The 20,615-nt window shown below is 37.9% G+C and overlaps 1 protein-coding gene across 9 annotated transcripts in view; it reads left to right on the top strand.

Moving 5' to 3' along the window:
• Nucleotides 1-20,615, top strand: part of NRG1 (neuregulin 1) — a 1,106,536-nt gene that overhangs the window by 989,735 nt on the left and 96,186 nt on the right. The window lies entirely within an intron of this gene.

Raw genomic sequence — 20,615 nt, 5'->3', positions numbered from 1 at the left:
CTTTCATCATCCTGCATGCTTTTGACATGCCTGAAGCTGTCACAGCTTATGTTTTAAAAAGACATTATCATATCTGAACCGTGCTCTTCCATGGTCTCAGAACTTGATTCTCCGTTTCTATCTGGCTCAGCATATCCAGTGTATTATGCACAGAGCTGTAGCCTTCAAGGTCATAGTCTGTGGAGGGCTAATTGATTCTTCTTTATCCTGGAGCCGGTGAGAGTAGAACAGAGACAATCCTGGTAATTGTTTCTGCTGTGTTATTTCCCAGACCAATCTACCTATTAGCACGTTAGGGTTTTATTCCATAAATACCAGAATTACTCTCTCTGTTACTGACTCTTCTAAAATCAAGACGCTCTTTGTCTTTTTTATATTAAGCAAAATGTCACCTTTTAAATAGACTAGAGGTATAGTGACTATGTCAGCTGTTTTAAAATGAGTATTTCTCTCATAAGACAATATAATTTCATGTTTTTACCATTTTAGACGATGCATACAAGTAGAGACTAAGCAATCTAATACAGGGCTTGAATTTAATATTTAGACAATACATAAAATATGAAAACATTTAAACATGGATATGTAATTCTAAAGTTTTTGTGTGTGTGGTTAGTGGTTTCCCACCATAATTATATTATCATGGTAATAGTTAAGTTTATAATTTTCATCAAGGCAATTCTGGTCCCATTCATTTGTTTCCTTTGCCTGGGCTTTAAAATTTTTCTTACCTTTTGTTTATCTGGAAGGATCTGATGCTGGGAGATTGCAAACTTAGATGACTATAAAAAGAGCTGATTAATTAAGTTGTAACCAGGAAACTAGGGTACCATCCTGAAAGAAAATGTATTTCTGAATGGTGCAGCCTGCTTGACAACTGACTCTTGGGTATAAGAATATATTAGTATTTTCTGGGACTTCCCTGGTGGCCCAGTGGCTAAGACTCCATGCTCCCAATGCTGGGGGCCCAGGTTCAGCCCCTGCAGAGAACTAGATCCCATATGCTGTAACTAAAAATCCCACATGCCACAGCGAAGACTCAGTGCAGCCAGATAAATAAATTATACACACACACACAGACACACACACAAGAATGTATTAGTGTTTTCATCTTAGGCCAAATTTGTTTTGCTTTTTCTTAAATCTTTGTACTGTTGAGTTTCATGGCACACCATTGCTACCAGAGTGACAATATGAATTACTACACTTTGCAAAATTCGACATGATCAATTGAATATACTATAGGATTTTTCCCCTTCTGTTGAAAAGTGGCATTCGTTTTAAGCCCAGTAGACTCTTCTAGTTCCTTGCAACTGTACATATAGTTGTTTCAGAATGGTGATTCCAAATAAATTTTCTCTGCTTTCACCATATTTGTTGAAAGCCTAAGACATTAAAAACTGGAAGAAACTGGTGGATCCTCGATATGAACTAAATAATTTTATTAATTTGCTGATGAGGAAAGCCAGACTCTGAACAATTTAGTAAAATGAATCCTTTTATTAAAATTCACAAAACCCTGAAAAGTTTAGAGAAACCTAAGAGTAGAAAACAGAGCAATGTCCTATCTCCTAGAAAATTCTGGGGTCCCCAATAGTGCTGTTTTCCCCTATCATTTTTCCCCTGTTCTAGAGGATTAGATGTCAAGAGAAGTGAAAATCACTCAGGCATGTCTGACTCTTTAGATAAGGGTCTTCCCAACCTGGGGATCGAACCCAGGTCTCCCGCATTGCAGGCAGATTATTTACCGTCTGAGCCACCAGGAAGTCCGAGAGTACTGGAATGGGTAGCCATTCCCTTCTGCAAGGGATCTTTCCAACCCAGGGATCGAATCAGGGGCTCCTGCATTGCAGGTGGATTTTTTAACATCTGAGCTACCAGGGAAGCCCAAGAGAGTTAGAGCTGGAGACTAAATCTGGTAGTTTAAGTGGCATCTGACTGGTAGTTAAAGGAAGTACTTCAACTGGGACCATTGATCATGTGCATAGAGTTCTCACTTAAAAAATTAAAATTAAATTTTCTTTTTGCTCTCTTGTTCTGTTCTTACTAAATTTTCGGCGGTTATGATCTTTTTTATTTCATCACTCATACAATATTCATCTTGCTTTTGAAAAAACAGCTTAGTTTTTCTCAGATGACCTCTTTCCTGACAGGCAGCAGATGGCTATATGGCTCACCTCTCTCCTGAACATCCCAATTTAATTATTTCTCCTTATTCCTTTATGATACCCGGTTTTGCTTCCTTACTCTCCCTTCTCACACTCCCAATTATATCTTGAATCTTTCTTATTTTCCTAATTATGCCTTGTTGGCTTTTCTGTGTCAAAATTCCACTACACTCTAAGATATCAAAGCATTTTCACCTGTCTTTTCTTTCTATAGAACCTTATTGCATTTTAATACTGAACAATACCTACATGTTTTACAAAAACACATACCAAAAACTGTCTTCATCTGATGAACAACATACGACTTTGTTACAGCCACCATTGATTCAAAATTTGGCCCTTTTCTTTATCTCACCTTCTTCTTTTCCTTTATATTAACATATAAATATACATATCAGCATTTCCACATTCCCAGAAAATCATCATGTCCCAGACCATACATCTCTGTTTGTCTTCATTCCCTTTGAATAACATCACGTAGTATCCTTTTAAAGCATAAAGGAAGAGAGAATCTGTAGATTGAGAGACAAAGGCATTAAAAGGTTATGACTTGTCTAATGTTGAGCTAGAAGCCCCTGAGAACCAGGTCTATAACTCTCATCCTGAACTTTCTACCAGGCCATAAATGATACCATGTCTGCTTTTATGCTTGTGTTTCCATTTTTATTATTATTGCTATGTTCATGTTTCAGTTTGCTTCTGTTGTTTCCTCTTTTTCTTTATTCAGTGAATACGTATCAGGCACCTACTATGTGCCAGGCATGGTTCTAAATGCATCATATCACCATAAAAACCAGTAAAAGCCCTTGCCCTCATAAAGCTTATGTTCTAGTGGATTTTTAGAATCAATTATCACAACTCTGTTTCTTTACTTTGCTACATAAATAATCTCTGAATTCAGTGTTTCTTCTCCTCACCTTCGTTTTATTCACATTTTGACGGCCATTCCTGTTCGCTAGTATTCCTCTTTGTGGAATACTGAACACTTAACCAATGATATCCTCTATCTTAAAGTGAAACCACTGCTATCTCTGCTGCTGGTAAAGCCCTGAAATAGAAAATATTTCCAAATTTCCACCATGTAAAGATTGTAAGATTGCTTGTAGAGTCTAGCAAACTGATAGCTATAAATATTTGTTTAAATCATATTTTGTATGTATATTTTATGGCTTACTGAACAAGGTTATTAAAATATTCCCGAGGATTTTTAGTTTCATTGTCCAGAGAAAGGATTGAATCTGTCATTAAGTTGTTTAGTTCTCAAATTGAAATAAAACATAGGTTCATGTACCATTCACATGAGTAGGAGTGATCAGTCATCATCTCAAACCTTGTTGCCATCTTTACTGCAGTGAATTGAACCCAGTATTGTGTATGTATATGCATTCAAAGATTATTTATGACAAATATAATTGATATTATGTAATCATAGGATTTTATATGTTGAATGTTTGGAGAGATGATCCAAATGTCTGCCAGAGGGAGGAAATTCTGGAAGAAGATCTGGAAAAGTGAAGCGACTTCCCAAAAACACTATAGCTAAGTGCTGTCAGTGCTAAGACTAAAACAGAAATAATTCTTGTCTTCTCTACACCCTGCTTTTCTTGTCCAAATTAGTTTTAGCCTTTATATTCAAATAGTATGTATTGCCTTAATTCAAATGAGTGTGACTTCCTATTTATTATTTAATAAATATTAACTAGTAAGACTCATTACTCCACTAAAGATCTCTTCTTTAAAGAAGTGGATTTTCCCTTTCTGATTTTGATCCATATAGGAAATCAGTTTGGCCTTTCCCAAAAACGTAAGCATATGGGAGAATTTTTTTAATTTATTTGTTTTTAATTGAAGGATAATTGCTTTACAATATTGTGTTGGTTTCTGCCGTACATCAACATGATTCAGCCGTAGGTATACATATGTCTTCTCCCTCTTAAACCTTGCTCCCACCTCCCATCCCATCCCACCCCACTAGGTTGTCATAGAGTACCCTTTTGAGCTCCAAGTCATACAGAAAATACCCACTGGCTATCTATTTTACATAGGGGTAATGTATATGTTTCCATGCTACTCTCAGTTCCTCCCACCCTCTCCTTCCCTAACTGTATCTATAAGTCTGTTTTCTATGTCTGTGTCTCTATTGCTGCCCTGCAAATAGGTTCACCAGTACCATCTTTCTAGATTCCATATATATGCATTAATATACAATATTTGTTTTTCTTTTTCTGACAATTCACTCTGTATAATAGGCTCTAGGTTCAGTCACCTCATTAGAACTGATTCAAATGCATTCTTTTTATGGCTGAGTAATACTCTATTGTATATATATACCGCAGCTTCTTTATCCATTCATCTGTCAATAGACATCTAAGTTGCTTCCACGTCCTAACTATTGTAAGTAGTGCTGCAGTGACTATTGGGATACATGTGTCTTTAACAATTATGGCTTTCTCAGAGTATATGCCCAGCAGTGGGACTGTTGGGTCATATGGTAGTTTTATTCCTAGTTTTTTAAGGAAACTCCATACTGTTCTCCATAGTGGCTGTATCAATTTACATTCCTACCACCAGTACAAGAGGGTTCCCTTTTCTCCACAGGCTCTCCAGAATTTATTGTTTGTAGATTTTTTGAAGATGGCCATTCTGACCAGTGTGAGGTGATATGTCGTTGTAGTTTTGATATGCATGTCTCTGATAATAAGTGACGTTGAGCATCTTTTCATGTATTTATTAACCGTCTGTATGTCTTCTTTGGAGAATTCTCTGTTTAGGTCTTCAGCCCACTTTTTGGTTGGGTTATTTGTTTTTCTGGTATTGAATTGCATGAGCTGCTATATATTTTCGGAGAAGGCAATGGTACCCCACTCCAGTACTCTTGCCTGGAAAATCCCATGGACGGAGGAGCCTGGTAGGCTGCAGTCCATGGGGTCGGGAAGAGTCGGACACGACTGAGTGACTTCACTTTCACTTTTCTCTTTCATGCACTGGAGAAAGAAATGGCAACCCACTCCAGTGTTCTTGCCTGGAGAATCCCAGGGCCGGGGGAGCCTGGTGGGCTGCCGTCTATGGGGTCGCACAGAGTCGGACATGCCTGAAGCGACTTAGCATAGCACAGCATAGCATAGCACAGCATAGCACAGCATAGCATAGCACAGCATAGCTATATATTTTGGAGATTAATCCTTTGTTTTAGTTCTTTCATTTCCTATTATTTTCTCCCATTCTGAGGATTGTCTTTTCACCTTGTTTATAGTTTTCTCTTTGGTTTCCTTTCCTTAAAAAACTTTTAAGTTAAATTAGGTCCCACCTGTTTATTTTTATTTTTATTTCCTTTACTGTAGGAGGTGGGTCATAGAGAATCTTGCAGTATTTATGTCAAAGAGTGTCCTGCCTGTGTTTTCCTCTAAGAGTTTAATAGTTTCTGGTCTTACATTTAGGTCTTTAATCCATTTTGAGTTTATCTTTGTGTATGGTATTAAGAAGTGTTCTAATTTCATTGTTTTACATGTAGCTGTCCAGTTTTCCCAGCAACAATTATTGAAGAGACTGTCTTTTCTCCATTGTATATTCTTGCCTCCTTTGTCGAAGACACGGTGCCCACAGGTGTGTTTATCTCTGGGTTTTCTATCTTGTTCCTTTGGTCTAGATATGGGAGAATTTTTTAACAGTAAAGCTAACCCGACTCAAGTGTGCTCCTTATTTGGAAAGAATTTAATATCTTCTTAATAGAATATTCAGTCAGTGACATTGTTGAGGGACATTCATGCTCCTAGCAGGTTATTAAATATGTTTACTACTGATGTCTTATGAGAAACATTGGGCTGGAAGAAACACAAGCTGGAATCAAGATTGCTGAGAGAAATACCAATAACCTCAGATATGCAGATGATACCACCCTTATGGCAGAAAGTGGAGAAGAACTAAACAGCCTCTTGATGAAAGCAAAAGAGGAGACTGAAAACATTGGCTTAAAGCTCAACGTTCATAAAACTAAGATCATGGCATCTTGTCCCATCACTTCATGGGAAATAGATGGGAAAACAGTGGAAACAGTGTCAGACTTTATTTTTTTGGGCTCCAAAATCACTGCTGATGTGTGGGGCAGCCATGAAATTGAATGACGCTTACTCCTTGGAAGGAAGGTTATGACCAACCTAGATAGCATATTTAAAAGCAGAGACATTACTTTGCCCACAAAGGTCCATCTAGTCAAGGCTATGGTTTTTCCAGTGCTCATGTATGGATGTGAGAGTTGGACAGTGAAGAAAGCTGCACGCCGAAGAATAGATGCTTTTGAACTGTGGTGTTGGAGAAGACTCTTGAGAGTCCCTTGGACTGCAAGGAGATCCAACCAGTCCATCCTAAAGGAGATCAATCCTGGGTGTTCATTGGAAGGTCTGATGTTGAAGCTGAAACTCCAATACTTTGGCCAACTCATGCGAAAGGTTGACTCATTGGAAAAGACCCTAATGCTGGGAAGGATTGGGGGTGGGAGGAGAAGGGGACGACAGAGGATGAGATGGCTGGATGGCATCACCGACTCAATGGACATGGGTTTGGGTAGACTCTGGGAGTTGGTGATGGACAGGGAGGCCTGGCGTGCTGCGATTCATGGGGTCGCAAAGAGTCGGACACGACTGAGCAACTGAACTGAACTGAACTGTTTGAGCAGAGTTCTTTGTGCTATATAATAGATCCTTGTTGATTATCTGTTTTAAATATAGTAGTATGTACATGTCAATCCCAAACTCCCACTCTGTCCCTCCATATCCCCTTCCCCTCTGGTTACCATAAATTTCTTCTCTGTGGCTGTGAGGAGCAGACCGAAATTTTAATCCCATGTGCCATTCCTCATAGCCTTGAGCAAGTTAGATCATCCATCCGAATCTGTTTCCTCATTTATTGGTGAGAACGGTAGTGTGCATCTCTTGGGGATGTCTGGGGGATTCAGTGAGATAGTGGAAAACAAGAAGTCCTAAGCCTAAGATACAGTAAATATGAAACCAGTACCAATTTTTCTCTCTCATTCTACTTAGACTCCTTTCTTCACTTTATTCTTTTCCCCTTTTGATCTTGAAAGTATGGTTTTATAACAAAATCTGGAGAGTAAGTTTGGGAGTCTGGGAAAGCTTATGAAAAACTCAGAAGATAAGAATTGAAGAAGCATCATGGTGCTGTGGAAATTGTACTGGAAACTTGTCGTCAAATCCCATTTCTACCATTTATAAGCTGTATGATCTCAAGAAAATTACATCACCATTTGAAATTTAGTTTTTACATTGGAACAAATTGGAATGTTAATCCCTTAAATACTCATGAGATTGTGTTAAGGGCTACATAAATTACTCTGTAGAAAAAAAAATACCTGTTATTAGGACAAGACTTAAGAAATATTAACTTCCTTCCTCTCTCTAGCACCATTCATATAAACACTATCTACCTATGTTAACATTCCTAGGAATAAATTGTAGAGAGTCTTAACAGATGAATTAATTTGTTATGTCTTAGAATGATATAGAACTTTACTAATTTATTGAACTCTAGTATCATAAAAGAGTGATTTTCCACCATAAAAACTGTTAGGATACATAGATTGATTCTCTTTGAGTAATGTCGAAAAGTCACATTGTGAGGGTCTTTCTTACAGGGAGAATGATAAAGATTTACTTGCAAGAGAGAAAAAGACAGGTAGTAACTAAAGTTGTGTTTGTCAAGAAAGTACCTTCTGGGGAAGGTCGGGGTAGTGAACAGGAATGTATACAGTTTAAATATGGTGCATGGGAGGAGCTGGACCCAAAGGATCATGGATCTTTATTTATCTGAATGGAAATGATGTTCACCAAATGTTTTTCATTGTCCCAAACTGGAATTTCTGGACCCCAAAAGATAGCAATTCAGCTGTTCTCAGCATTTTTGCAAAACCCATAAAAATAATAATTTATGTAGACTAATTTTGGTGGTAGTTGGTGGTGGTTTAGTCACTAAGTCGTGTCCAACTCTTGCAACACCATGGACTGTAGCCCACCAGACTCCTCTGTCCATGGGGTTCTCCTAATTTTACAGGAGCCAAATATAGCAGTTGTTGCTACAAACATAGCAGTTGTTTTAATTTGGTTAAAATTACAACATAAACATATATATGAATTCTACAAATAATATATGTGTTTCATGTGTGCCCATAATATCCTGAGTAAAAGGAGAATTGGTTTGATGATTACCTAATAACTAAAATTTGGTACAAAAAATCATTTAATGTGTAGAGGAACAGGTTCTTTATCAATAAGTTTCAAAACACAAATAAAATCAAACCTCTAGCCCTATACCTAAGTGCTAGAGGATTGTAAAAACTAAAAGAAGCAAAAAAATTGTTACAGCAGCAGAGAATAATTATATCTTAAATATATCCTGGAGATTCTGCTACACTGAACTTAAAATGAAATCTTATTAGCTGGGTTATTGGTCCCTGTACTACAAAAAGAAAAAATAAGCAATTCTGGATGCACTTAAGAGCCTTTGACATTTTTGTACATCTAATGATCTTTCTTGCATAGAGACATAATTTGTAAGAGCTTGTCACTTACCAACATATATAATAATCAGCACAATGTATGTGTTTTCATTTATTCTTTGCTGTAGAACTGGAAATATGGGAAAACTTTTATGTGTTGGTCATTTGGATTCTTATCTATTCTAGTATGATTGATTTGCTGCAGAAATTGAACTCTGAATCAATATTGGAGCAGCGAGGCCACCACTTCTAAGGGAAAATATTTGATAACCTACTAGGGCAGAGGCTTTTCTGACAGTGCAGTGGAAATAAGCTGATAGATTCAATGAAATTTGATGAATTATCATGGAAAGCTTCCTACAATAAAGCATTTTTTATTTTTCATCATGAAGATGGTGTGACAAGACGAGACTTGATTTACTGTAATTTTCAGTGATATGCACTTGAGTGTTTGAATTGCCTTCTTTGAGGTGCTGCTGTCCCAGACAAAGGGGAAATTTATGAGCTCTGTTTTAATCAAAAGTTAGTGTGGAATTTAATACTGAAGTAACGCGCTACTTTAAAAAAGTATCTTCCAAACTCATTTTATTTTAAAAATTCATTATTTAAAATTGAAACAAATGTCCATTTATTCATATGCATTTGAAAATGGCAACCACATTGAAGACAAAGATGGTGGCCACTAAGGAACATAATTAACAGGCAAAAAAAGGACACCAGAAGTTTTGAGTATTAGCTTTGCTATCTATGTTGGTGTCTCAGTTCAGTTCAGTTCAGTTCAGTTCAGTCGCTCAGTCCTGTCCAACTCTGCAACCCCATGGACTGCAGGATGCCAGGCTTCCCTGTCCATCACCAACTCCTGGAGCTTGCTCAAACCCATGCCCATTGAGTCAGTGATGCCATCCAACCATATCATCCTCTGTCGTCCCCTTCTCCTGCCTTCAATCTTTCCCAGCATCAGGGTCTTTTCCAGTGAGTCAGCTCTTCCCATCAGGTGGCCAAAGTATTGGAGCTTCAGCTTCAGCATCAATCCTTCCAATGAATATTCAGAACTGATTTCCTTAAGGTGGACTGGTTGAATCTCCTTGCAGTCCAAGGGACTCTCATGAATCTTCTCCAACACCACAGTTCAAGAGCATCAATTCTTTGGCACTCAGCTTTCTTTATAGTCCAGCTCTCACATCCATACATGACTGCTGGAAAAACCTTAGCTTTGACTAGATGGACCTTTGTTGGAAAAGTAATGTCTCTGCATTTTAATATGCTTTCTAGGTTGGTCATAACTTTTCTTCCAAGAAACAAACGTCTTTTAATTTCATGGCTGCAGTCACCATCTGCAGCGATTTTGGAGCCCAAGAAAATAAAGTCTGTCACTGTTTCCATTGTTTCCCCATCTATTTGCCATGAAGTGCTGAGACCAGATGCCACGATCTTTGTTTTTTAATGTTGAGTTTTAAGCCAACTTTTTTACTGTCCTCTTTCCCTTTCATCAAGAGGCTCTTTAGTTCCTCTTCACTCTCTGCCATAAGGCTGGTATCATCTGCGTAACTGAGGTTATTGATATTTCTCCTGGCAATCTTGATCCCAGCTTGTGTTTCATCCAGCCCAGAATTTCTCATGATGTACTCTGCATATAAGTTAAATAAGCAAGGTGACAATGTACAGCCTGACGTATTCCTTTTCCAGTTTGGAACCAGTCTGTTTTTCCATGTCTTGTTCTAACTGTTGCTTCTTGACCTGCATACAGATTTCTCAGGAGGCAGGTCAGTTGGTCTGTTATTCCCATCTCTTGAAGAATTTTCCATAGTTTGTTGTGATCTACACAGTCTAATGCTTTGGCGTAGTCAATAAAGTAGAAGTAGATGTTGTTTCTGGAATTCTCTTGCTTTTTCTATCATCCAATGGAGGTTGGCAATTTGATCTCTGGTCCCTCTGCATTTTCTAAATCCAGCTTAGTGTCTAAATGTTGGTGTCTGATGTTGATATAATCTTATTTCTTTAATATTCCTCTCTTCTCCATCCTCTTTTTTTTTTTGGCCATGTCACATTTGGCATGCAGGATCTTAGTTCCCCAGCCAGGGATCAAACCCATGCCCCCTACAGTGGAAGCACCAAGTCTTAACCACTGGACCACCAGGGAAGTCCTCTCTCCTTGCTATCCTACAGTTACTTTTCTCTTTACTCTCCTCACCATTATCTTCTTCTCCAGTGGCCTTTCTGCTCGTCCCTCCTCATTTCTCTCACCATGCTCTGAAACTGGGGTCCCAGAGCATCAGAGGATGTGGAACAGATGGTCCAGACCTGTGGTTTCTCCCTAGGTGGGGTGGGGGATGGAGAGTGAATGAGACCTGAACCGCAGACTTGACCACAAACAGCCTGATGACTTTCATTGTTGCCTCTTCCTTTGCTAAGTAACAGGAAGTATTTGTTTTATGAAATATGTTCATGTCATGCAATAAAAGCTCCATAAATAAATGGAATGATCTAAAGACAGTGGAATTGAACTCTTGTTAGCATTTATTTGTAATCCCTTGGTGGAGCTTCCTGGGTCATAATTGCTTGCTCTTCTGGGAGCAAAAGGAATCAGTAACCATTGATTGTTACATGATGCTAAGTATTGCCTACAAAGCAAATCTTAAGAGTGATTAGTGGTACCATTGAGTGTTACAGCTCTGATCTTTCCTGGCTATAATCCTTGAGCAAGCTGGGTTTTTACAGTTTTCCCATCAAACAACTCATGACTTTTCAAAGAGAAGAGAAAAAACAACATCATGTCATCTCTGAAGACTTGGGTTTACATAGGGGAAAAAAAAAAACATTATATAAACTAATTACTTCAATCTTTTTATCTTTCTACTTCAGTGACAGCAGAGAGATATCTACATTAACTCCTGCCTAGGAAGTTCAGTTTCATATGACTGAATCCTCTCATTATAGTTTATCTGCACTCTGAAACCTGAGGTACACATAGCCCATGACCTACATCTTACTAATCAGTAAACTATTTATAAAAACATTGGGATCAATATAGTAAATCTTTGGCCTCCCAAAATCCTTGGGAATTAGTTGTTCTCGGTTGCCTAGTTTTTTAAATAGCTGATGCTTTGTCACCTTGTAACTTTAATTTTATCCATTTTGAATCAAAATCTTTTGATAATCTCTCAGTTCAGTTCAGTCACTCAGTCTTGTCCAACTTTTTGCAACCCCATTGACTGCAGCACGCCAGTCTTTCCTGTTCATCACCAACTCCCAGAGCTTGCTCAAACTCATTTCCATCAAGTCAGTGATGCGATCCAACCATTTCATCTTCTGTCGTCCCCTTCTCCTCCCGTCTTCAATCTTTCCCAGTATCAGGGTCTTTTCCAATGAGTCCGTTCTTCACATCAGGTGGCCAAAGTATTGGAGCTTCAGCTTCAGCATCAGTCCTTCCAATGGATATTCCAGACTGATTTCTTTTAGGATTGACTGGTTTGGTCTCCTTGCTGTCCAAAGGACTCAAGCGTCTTCTCCAACACCACAGTTCAAAAGCATCAATTTGATAATCTATGCCACTTGTTAATGGGATTTATTCAATATAGAATCTTCATAATGGTGAATCCTGTGGTGTCTTGAGGACATAGTGGGTTAGGTTATAACTTTCTTGAAAACTGAGCTCATTAGGACATTTTGCATTATATTGGGTATTCTAATCCCAGACCTATATATATTTTAAATGCACTGAGTTATTGCATGGATGCAGTTAGAATTTCAGAGCTTTAAGGCCTCAGGGAAAGGCTTTAAACCAAATCTTTTCTTTCAGCAGAGAGAAAAATAATATAAACTGTCCAATTCCTTGTCTGTGAAGTGGCACTAATTATACCTCCCTTTTGTGGTTGTTGTGAAGATCAAATAAGTTAATGTATATAAATATTTAGAGTCTCCCCTGATATATAAGCATTATGTACAATGTATAATAATGTAATCCCGAACTGCCATTATGCAGGTTTTTTTAGGTTAAATTGCGTTTCTTTGAATTCCAAACTTGATACCTTGCTATGGCTTATAGCAGTCTTGAAGAAAGGAATAGGGACTTCAAGGAACATGTTGACAAAGATATGGCTGTACTACCATTTTCATTTGGTTTACTCATGTGTGTATTTTTCCTCTGTGTGATTTGTGTTACCATCTTATCTGCATTGTTCTCAGGAATTAGAAGGTGAGTTGAGAAGGATAATCATCACTCCACCTGTCAGCCAAAAGTAGAGCTACATGGTATAGATAGGTTGAGACAGGAAGCCCTCTTCGCTGGCAAATTGCCATCTATTGACATGGCTGTGAACAAGCACATGCTGCTGCTAAGTCACCTCAGTCGTGTGCGACCCCACAGATGGCAGCCCACCAGGCTCTCCCGTCCCTGGGATTCTCCAGGCAAGAACACTGGAGTGGATTGCCATTTCCTGCTCCAATGCATGAAAGTGAAAAGTGAAAGTGAAGTCGCTCAGTTGTGTCCGACTCTTAGCGACCCCATGGACTGCAGCCCACCAGGATCCTCCGTCCATGGGAGTTTCCAGGCAAGAGTACTGGAGTGGGTCACCAGTGCCTTCTCTGAACAAGCACATGGGTGCATGCTTAAATTTATTGCTGTGACTTCTTACTTTATCATAAAATGGTGTGCAGGTCTATAGGGAGGGAGGCAATGAAATCCTCTTTGTTGTTGGGGAACAATTGCAGAAGCTTCAAATTCCATAATGCTTTCATTTCATCAGGCCAGAAATCTACTCATTATCCAGACGTAGTAGTCAATAAATTAATGTGATGATGGGAGCTGTCCTTGATGAGGTAACAGTGATTTGGAGGTATCTGAATTTGAAACAGGATCACAGAAGAACCACTGACATTTCAAAGATGTAAGAGTTCTTTCAGATAACCTGGTTGAAATATTTTACTTTACTACTGAGGAAACCAAGATATGGAAATGTGAAATGATTGGGCCTTATGTATTGTCTTAGTGAGAAACAAAGACTGACCTAAAAAATGGCAACGCCACCTCATTGTGCTTTTTTTCCCAAAAGCTATACTACTTTATGGTTTCCTAGGTGGCTCAATGGTGAAGAATCTCCCTGCCAGTGCAGGAGACTCACATTCGAGGGAAGATGCCCTAGAGAAGGAAATGACAGCTCTCTCCAATATTCTTGCCTAGGAAATCCCACGGACAGAGAAGCCTGGCGGACTACAATCCATTGGGTTGCAAAGAGTCGGACATGACTTAGCTACTAAACAACAATGCCACTTTACATAAATTAGTTAATTTTTTAGAGTTGTAAAAACTTCAATTTTTCCATTCTTGCATATTCTTTATTGAGTGACTCAATAGACTTTGTTCCAAGAGTTTAAAGGGAGAAAACGGACAAAAGGATAACAAGTCAGTCAGTCAATCATGTATCATTTTAGAAGATGACAAGTTGTATGGAGAAAATAGCCCGTGTAAGGTGGTCAGAGTTCTCAGGGAGAAGCACGTTTGTTTTAAATAGAATGATTGGAGTAGGCTGCCTCAAGAAGAGAGCAGTTAATAAAGACTTGAGTGAGGGTACTTAGTTCATATAGGGATAAAGGAATCACAGTGGGCATTGAAAGATGTATACAATTTTGATGGGTTTAGTTTTATTTCAGATTAAAGGAAGGTCAAGAGTGAAATGGACATGTTGGGCACTTAGTGGACCAGTTTGATTGGTGTGAGGGCTTGGTTAATAGCCAGTATTTATGAAGCATTCATTGTATGCTCCATCTTTCACATGTATTATCCAGTCGTCACAAAAAAACACTGGCTAGATGCTTCTGTAAAAAACTATGGCACAGAAGAAACTGATGGTCCAGACGTTAAAATAATAAGAAAGATGATGATAATGACAATGATGATGATCTGAATAGTGCAAGAGAGTGGGAAGAAAACCATAAGAGAGACTACGAATAAAGAATTCCTCAACACTAATTGAATATGAGGAAGGAAGGAAATGATTATGCGTACTTGAGTGATTTAGAGGTTGTTAAATTAATGAGTTTCTGAATGACAAGGTCATATATTTCTTCAGCATATATTTACTGTGTTCTGCTACGTCTTTGCATATTTATACATTTACAGAATGAAGTAGATTTATAATAAGTGACTTGTGCTTCCAGGAAGTATTCATTCTTGCTTTCTGAAGTGGCCAATCAGTTAAATAATATTAATTGTTCTTCCCTCAATAGTATTTAAAAATTGAAGTGGATAAAATTCAAAATTTAAAGGCACTTTTATTTCACTTTTTATTGATATTATTCACTGATGCTGGTGAATCAGAATTTGGGGGGAATATATTAAATCTATCCTCTTTAGTAAGTGCCAGTAATTTGTGTACTGAGGTTTATTTTGATGTAGAAGTTACATATGGAATTGCATATTGGATTTATAGTCAACCCATTCTACTATAGATCTCTATGTATTATCTCCACAGCATACTACTTAGCCTTACAGATTCTTTTATATTTAGTAATGCTATGAATTCTTAGCTTATAATTGTACAGTTACTACAGAAAGTACTGTTCCTCCAGAATCATTATTCATATTTTTTCTCTTTTTTCATTGAATATTCAAATAAGGCTCTATATTCATTAAATTCCACAAGTTAGTTCTTTCAGTTTATTCAAAGTATGAGCTCTGAAGTACTGCAGTTAATATAAGATTTCTGGCAGCCTATTAATAATAACATTCTCAATTTGTAGCTCCCTCATCCATGTAATTTTAGTGATGTATATGCTATGTTCCTTGGAAAGGAATATTTCAAGATTAAAGAGGCAGTTCACATGTTGGTGCTTTTATTCAGTTTTTCAAAACTGGTAAATGGAAAGAGACAATATAATTTCTACCTGCACTGTTCAAAAACAAGCCATGAATTTTAGAGGTGTATCATACATAGCATGACCACAGATGTAGGCAGTTAATGTTACAAACATTTCCTTATTGAGTTGTTTATTTCAAGCAGTGATTGTTAAGTTAGTAAAAATAAGCAAATAATTTTTAGAATCAGAATTTTTGTGTATGATGAAAATACTTGTATTGGTTTAAACAATGAGGAAAAGCTTGAGCAAGAAATTGCATGTCATATTTTAATATGATTAGAATATTTAATATTTTCTATTCAAAGGTACATTCTCATTTCAATTAAAATTCATTCTGCAATGCACAAATTCTGATTTCTCTTCCTTCTTATCTGCTGTCTGATCTTGATCTTGTGTTTCTTGAAAGGGAAATTATTTTGTTAATAATTTTTTAACTTTTGTACCAAAATTTCTTAGGGTCCAAAGCAGTAAAGAAAAAGCTGAATTTCTTCAGATTAGCTTGGAAATTAGGATTGAGTTCTACTTACTTCCTCTTTCTGCATATTGAGTATGTAAACTCTATAAGTTTATGGAACTCTTTGTCAGAGAAACTTCTAAATCACTTTTTCAGATGAATATAAACTGAGACTGACTGTTCTGTAGTATTTCAACATCTACCCTCTTGTGCCCTGCTTCCAGGAGAAAGAATGGAAATCATCGTAAGTCCAGGTGAAAAACCCCTCTAGGAACAATGCACAAGTGATTCTATTTAGATTCACTGATTTCCATATTTGGTTTCAAATAAATGCAACCTTTTCATATTTTTCAAGGGAAAAAAATGAGAGCCTCATTCCCTGTTCCTATTATATCAATTTAAACTCTGAAAACCTCACCCAAATTCTAGATGATTTTTTTCAGTCTATTTGTGTCCATCTAAGGTGTGAAGATAAAAACAAAGGTATATTTTTTTTTAATGAAGCTAGTCAAATTTGTGAAAAGTAGAATTTCCTAGGGAAGTGTAGTGATAAATATTATTTCCTTATCATATATTAAAATTACCCCTGTTTCTATGTATGTGATATATAACTGATTCATTTTAGAGACTAGCACAACAGTAAAACAACTATATTCCAATAAAAATTAATTAAAAATTTTTTTAAAGTAGAAGAAAATAAAATAGACTAGATAAAATAAATAAATAAAATAATGAAATAAAAGTACTGTGGATAGGTGGAGATGAAGTTAGTGCTTGCTAAAAGGATTTTTTTAGGGCAAAGACTTAGAATTCACGTGTTTCTTCCTCTTACTCTGTTGGATCATTTATAAGGTCTTCTCTCCAACTTGATCATTAAAACTGGCTGACTGATGTTGATGACTGACACACCCAGACTATTTCAAACAAGTTATCTGTTCTGAAATGCATTTGCTGCTTTGAATTTTTTATAAACAGAGTGTTCTCTCATTTGGCCATACATTATAAGCAGGTTCAGCCGCAATAATTCAAGTCAAATGTCAGTAGAAAAGAAAGGTGCTTTAATTAGAAAATCTGGCAATCTGGGGAGAAAGTGAACTCGTGTCCAGAGACCAAAAGAAAATTCTGCACAGCCAGGACAGTTTGTCAAGAGGGGAGAGAAATCTCTGAATAGTCAAAGCAGAAGGTTGGCTTCTTCATTGTTCTCCATTGAGTGCAGACTAGCTCCCTCTTCAGAGGTTATCATTCCTGTGTGATCTGCCTGCAGGATTTCTTGTCTGGGGGAGGCATTTGGGGGTGGAAAACTAGTCATTTTTTAACTGCTTAATTTTTCAGTCTTGCTTCTTTTTATCTAGGAAAAGAATCAACAGGTTAGACAAGGCATGGTGTGCATTGAGGAAAGCATTATCGGGAGTTAGTTTCAATTGTTAGTGATCTCAGTCCTGTGATTAGGTTCTTTTAAGGTTAGAGAGAGACAGAAATGGGCAAACAAGAAAGGGGCAGAAGAGCTGCTTTCAACATGGTGTTGGTGCTGAGAAGGGAGGAGAGGCTACGATGCTGCTTTTTTAAAATGTGGGGGTCTTGGTTAAAGATCCACATTCCCCCTTCCTCAGCCCCAGCCAGGATTTCCTGGTAAGATGCCTTGTACTTGGTGTTGTCAGCAGAGTGTTGTGTGCAGCCGAGCTCATGAAAGTCATCCTGTTTACATCAGTCATGGGTCTCGATCAGAAAAATAAGAGCGTAGGTGATTGAAGTGTCAGACTGTGTTGGTCTTGGCTAGTGTGACGAGGACTAAAATCATGGAGGGAGTCTTCTTGTTAGCAAGACTCCTGGATTACCACTGTCATCACCCAGCTGTCTCACCTGGTGTATTGGGACTGCTTCTTGCTGTGTGCTTGCCAGAGGCAGAGTGTAATCCCAGAGCACATTTAGGCATCATTAATTATACCAAGCATCACTCTTATATTTTGCTGTTTTCTTTCTTTTTTTTTTTTTTTTAACTTTCCAGAGGAAAACATTAATCTTCTCTTTAAATTCTGTACTATTAATATAAGATTCCTGCTGTTTTGAGGACATAGATAGGTGGCTTGTCTGTAAGCATTGTTGACTCTGACAAACCTACAACTTCAGAAGTAGAAAGAAAGAGGAGGACATGTTGGTGTCCATGGCCCTTATTATTATAATCGGTATGAATCCAACTTCTGCCACCAACAATAAAGTCCTTTTCCCCCCATTTAATAACAATGTTCTTTGGGTTATGCAGAGAAAATAGAACCTTCCTCCTTAACATTTCTTGATAAAGACTATTCTCTGTAATGAAAGTGAAGTGAAAGTCACTCAGTTGTACCCGACTCTTTGTGACCCCATGGACTAGCCTGGCAGATTCCTCTGTCCATGGGATTCTCCAGGCAAAAATACTGGACTGGGTAGCCATTCCCTTCTCTAGGGGATCTTCTCAACCCAGGGATCGAACCCAGATCTCCCACACTGCAGGTAGATTCTTTGCCGTCTGAGCCATTAGGGAAGCCCATTCCCTTTAATATAAGGAAGTAAAATATCCACAGCTTTCAGGGCACAGTGTACTGCTGATGTGTATGGAAACATGAGTGATGTTTTAACAACTGAATGTGTTCTGGAAATGACTTGTTTAAGCCTCGAAAATGTCCCTGTTGTCATACTGCTCATTTTACATGATTCTAGATGTTCATTATCAATTTCTCATTCATAATGAGGATGAGATTGATAATGGGCCAATATGCAAATTTATAGGGACAAAGGCAGAAAGTGAAAGATAGAATACAACATGCATACCACCTGATGTTTTTGCCAATTGTATTGATTTGGACCCTTTCATCATGTCTGAGATGCGTTGAATCTTCGGCAAGCATCTTTTGGCACTTCCTTCTGATCGAGACCTCCCATCCCATCCCCGCCCCCACCACTCCAGGCCCAAATGGAAATAAAAAAGTTCTATAGATCAGCAAATCCCACATTTTATAAATACAGAAAACTTTTCCTATGGAAGTTTTAAGAAGAAAGAAAAAAAAAGAACACCGAAAGCTACATTTATTTTGAATTGTTCAGGGTGTTTAAAATCCGATGGTCCACTGTCCAGAAAGCAGTGGATCAGCCAACTCAAGTCGTATTAGAGTCAGATATCTAGTTAAGTAGCTTTTCTTTGCTGTGTACTGACATTTGAGGTAATAGGGTGGTTTCTAACGGATTTGTTTAACATATTACAGTTCATCTGACTTGTGGTTACATTCGTTACTTTGGAGAAATGATTGAAGTTAGTCTTATTGAATCAGAGCTTTCAAAAATCCATAGTTTTGGCTCATGGCATGTGCTAATACGGGGAAGTTTGATTTATCTAGCCAAAGTGAACCCTAAACCTGTCGTTTAGAAATATTGTTTATTTTTTTTTTGTATTCATTAGAGAGGATTGGAAAAGTGAAAATTACAAAAAAAGAGAAAGAAAAATGACAGTACATTCCAATGTCTCTTATTCTTATCCCATGAAATTATGTGTATCTACCGAAATGATACCTAGCTATATATTCAATTTCCTACCTTTTAAAATTTTAATATTCTATTTTAAACATTTTTTATGTCATTAAATTTTCAAAACACTGAACTTTTTACGTTTGATGTATTGTAGAACCGAATATTCCTGTTGATGTAGAAAGATTCTCTTTTTTAATTAAAACACTTGATGCTCCCCTTCTGCCTTGCTAGATGAATCATGCCAACACTCCAGCACAAACAAGCTCTTTGGCCCTTGGATCAGGTGCAGATATACTCAGGGTTTTAAGCAAGGGGATTTTAAGGTTGAACCTTGTGGCAGTTTGAGGACCAAGAGAGAGAAAGGGTTTGGAAGCTGAAAATTCACTTAATTTTGAGTCAACAGAAAGTCCTTCCAAACACAGTCCACAACTTTCCCTTAACCTTCTTCACCTGACTCCCAGTCCTTTCTGCCCGACTCTATCTGCTCCTAAGGGAATGGCTGTAAACGCTGTCAGTGATATTTTGAGGATTATTCCTTTTTTTTTTTTTTTTTTTAATGGTTTAAGTCTTCTATTTGTTGAAAAGAGGTTATAGGTCTGTATTTCCCTTAACCATGGCCATGTTTTAGAAAATGAAAGAATAGAAAATTCAGTTTTCCCCCTAACTTCTGACCTGAAGGGAGTGCAAGCGATCTCCCTGTGCCTTTGGATGTAAACGTCCTGTCTGGTCTTCCATGGATTATTCCATTCGTCTCCACCACCCTGCCCACTTCCACCCTCCCGCTCCCATCAAAACTCGGCATCTCTGAAAACAGGAAAGCATGTCAAGGTATTAGAAGTCATAAGTGTGATGCATGCAGAAAGAGTGAAAAATCGGCAAAGTTTAGAAAAGTTAAAAATTGTTTGGGCAGCATCTTAAAAATATTGGAGTGCTGTGATACGTACTACCTCAGAGCGTGTGGAGAGGGTTCTGAGAGCATTTGCAACGGAAGTGAGCCCTGACCGAAGCCGTTTGACCCAGGAGACTGGGGCCCTCATCCTCCCAGGTGTTCTGTGTTTTGCTTCAACTCATCCATCCCCCAGTGAGAGGAGGGCAGCGCAGGCCCTCTCTCTGTTAGCCCCTGAGGACT

The sequence above is a fragment of the Giraffa tippelskirchi genome, chromosome 8, assembly GCF_054371585.1.
Source record: "Giraffa tippelskirchi isolate mGirTip1 chromosome 8, T2T-mGirTip1v1.2.pri, whole genome shotgun sequence".
Lineage (NCBI taxonomy): Eukaryota > Metazoa > Chordata > Mammalia > Artiodactyla > Giraffidae > Giraffa > Giraffa tippelskirchi.
This window is presented reverse-complemented; position numbering and strand designations above follow the sequence as displayed.